This window comes from Ixodes scapularis, unplaced genomic scaffold (assembly GCF_016920785.2).
Source record: "Ixodes scapularis isolate PalLabHiFi unplaced genomic scaffold, ASM1692078v2 PGA_scaffold3__209_contigs__length_174095766, whole genome shotgun sequence".
In the NCBI taxonomy this organism is placed as follows: Eukaryota; Metazoa; Arthropoda; class Arachnida; order Ixodida; family Ixodidae; genus Ixodes; species Ixodes scapularis.
The window spans coordinates 131,835,138-131,838,343 of NW_024609868.1; the positions used below are offsets into that span (position 1 = coordinate 131,835,138).

The 3,206-nt window shown below is 36.9% G+C and overlaps 1 non-coding gene across 1 annotated transcript; it reads right to left on the reverse strand.

Annotated features, from left to right (window-relative positions):
* Window positions 1–345: 345 nt before the first annotated feature.
* Trnas-aga lies at window positions 346–427 on the reverse strand. The gene has a single exon. It is a non-coding gene; the product is annotated as a tRNA-Ser (tRNA).
* Window positions 428–3,206: the final 2,779 nt, after the last annotated feature.

Below are 3,206 nucleotides of genomic sequence, written 5' to 3' on the forward strand. Positions count from 1 at the left end.
TACGACACTCTATATCACGCAACAAAACTAACAGCTTACAAAACACTCCTAAAGCCCTTAGAATATGCCGATATTATTTGGGATCCGAACACGTGATCACATATAAACAAACTCGAAGTAATACAAATGAAAACCATTAGATTAATTTAAAACAAATATGAAAGGTAAGATTCCTTGAGTACACTTTACGGCATATCTGATATCCAGCCCCTTCCAAAGCGCAGGAAAATTAAGACTCACTTTTAGGGGCGAAGCTCCTTAGGGTCTAGCCTTGTCCGTCCGGCGTCCATGCTCACATCGGCTGCCATCCCATCTGTCTTCTTAAAAAAAAGAAAAACATGTTTGCGCAGTCGACAGGATTCGAACCTGTGCGGGGAGACCCCAATGGATTTCTAGTCCATCGCCTTAACCACTCGGCCACGACTGCGGGACGAGTAGGGGGCTCTGAGACGTGGTAGTTACTCAAGAACTGGGGTTTCTGTCATGGATTAAACGTTGCATGTAGCAGCTCAACGTCTATACAGGAGAGGGCGCTGCGGTCGAATCCGTATATAATCGCGTTAAACTTTGCATGCATTGGCTCAACGTTTATAGACGAGAGGGCGCTGCGATCAAATGCTTAAATGCGTATATAACCACGTTCTATACCACGCATTCTCTTTCTGACATGGATGAAAACGAACGGAAAGCTCGGCATGCTGCGGCTCAGCGTATCAGCACCACCAGAGCTTCGCCCCAATCAACATCATTCACCCCGTGGAGATGCGGTCATTTTGTTTTTATACACACTGATCAACGATGGCTTAAGAATTAACAAGTCACAATATGTATCTCTAAAATCTGTGAGAAGCACACAAAACTATCATAGCATATCACTTGCAGAATATCAGTTCCATAATGACGGCTTCAAATTTTCATTTTCTTTTCTGACACCGTAAAAGAGTAGAATGAAATACCTTTTTTTAATTATAAGTGCATCATCTGCACAATAATTTAAAGTATCGCTCTTTTTTTTGTACAAATTAACCCCATTTTATTGTGATCTCAAGATCTTGAATTATCGTGTTTGCGTGTGAATAATGTTTCATTTATTCACTGCACTGAAAAACATTTTTTTCATTGTGTATGTGTACGTGTGTGTGTGTGGTAGGTGATAACTTCTGACCGAGCATTTTCTTGCCATTGTTGCAACTTTTGTTGTGTTAGCATTGTGTTAACTATGAATTGTGGTTTCTTGTTAGTACAGTTGTGAATAACTTTGTCGCACCGAGATCCCTTATATTGTACTTTCTCCGGTCTTACAATGCTTTCTGAGAGAAGGTTTTAGTATTTGTAAATAAATAAGTAAAATAACTCCCCACCCTTATTTAATACACTGATTCCAGGATTTTTTTAAAGTTACTAACGATATTTTGTTTCGTAAAACATCATCCCGATGTAATGCTCTATTGATATGTACAAGCAAATGAATAACGACATATTTGTTTATTTATACAATTCACTTTGTGCTACAAAATAAGCTTAAACCAGTTTTATTTTTATTTGTTTTTACCGTCCTCTCCAATAAGTGTTCACCATTTCGGAATTTTAAAATTCGGCATATAGTTATATTTATTTTTGTTTAATTTAAAATTGTTGAACTAGAAATCGGTATGAAGAATTGCACCGATTGTTTGGTGGGCGTTTTATTTGGAAATTTGCGAGTCCTTGGTACTCCTATTTCGCTGGGCACCGAAGCATCATCTAATCAAAACGCAGATGCTATTTCAGGCAACGTCGTAGTATACGACATAACGCGAACAATAACACACGAGAGGAAAGAGTACGTTGTTCCTCTTGTTATTCCCTTGGGAAATGATAATGGAAGCCGTTCCAAGGACGCGATAAAAAGTGTTTTTTGTCGTTCCGACCAGAGCCGTAAATCTAGAACTCCCAGCAGACTCAGCCTTAAGACATATGTTAGGTGTCGTTGTGAATTAAGGGTTAATTATTACACGTATTTTATTGTGCTGTAGACGACGAGATACGGAAACTCGTTGCAGTGTATAGTTTGGTTAACTTTTTTTGGGGGAGGGTTGGGGGTGGGGAGGGCATAAATAATTAGGGAAATTCGAAGTGATATGCTTGCCTTTTAGAGCAATATTTATTCCTAAATATAAATATATTTTGGCGTGTCATGCATTGTTCCAACGATAACCTCCGTAATTACAAATCTGCGAGATGGGTTTGTACCTTTCTTTTTGCATCGATACTTTTGACTAAGAAAACACAAAAGAAAACTAGCGGAATTTTTTGTGTACTGAGAGAGTGCTATGAAAGCAGCAGTATGGCATTTGCAACAATAGTAGGTAACATTAAGTGCACGTCTAGACCAACATTCTTATATTATCAACTGTTGCGGCAAGTTTTCGAAGGTTTACGTTGATATGAGACTGCGGGATTTACCGAAAATATAATTTGGATGTAATACAGATTTTCAGCAAATGAAATTGAGGTTACTAGTTTGTTCGACGTTTAGGATAACAAAATACCACACGAGGTAAAGAGAGAGAAAGCTGTTTAAATCTTTCTCTCCCCTTCTATTATGGTAAAAGATGCCCCTGTTAAAGTATAAAAAAACCTAAAATATAAATAATACAAAACTACGAACAATAAGTACTCAAAATATATTTTGTCAACTTTTTTTTTCATTTTTAACTGTACGAAATAGCATAAAACTAAGGTGTACTGCGTTTCTTTATATCTTATACCGCAATAAAAAAAAGAAAGAAACTCACTCTAGTTTATTTGTTAATTCGCCTTGCATTTCATTGCCCTTAATTTTTCTGCGTAACACAATGTAAGTAAATGTTCAAACTTATAATATTCTGGGTTTCGTACGACGTTCAATTAAATTAAATATGGTTAGGTCATCTGAACATAACTCACCCGGCCGATGAATTATTTACAAATGAACGGCTTAATCGTGAAGCTAGAAACGCGGTATATACTTTTTTTAATGGCAATAATCTAGCTATATTTGCGTATATTTGTGCAAGTCAAACGCCCGACTGCGACCACGTAGGTAAAGTTTTCATCTAAATGCTCTCGTTTGACCTGCAAATCTACTTTTATGTGTTTCGTATCTAGACTGAATAAATAAAAATAAATAAGGTACGCTTTTAACCCTATTTTTATTAATTTATCCGTTATTTTAATGCAGACCA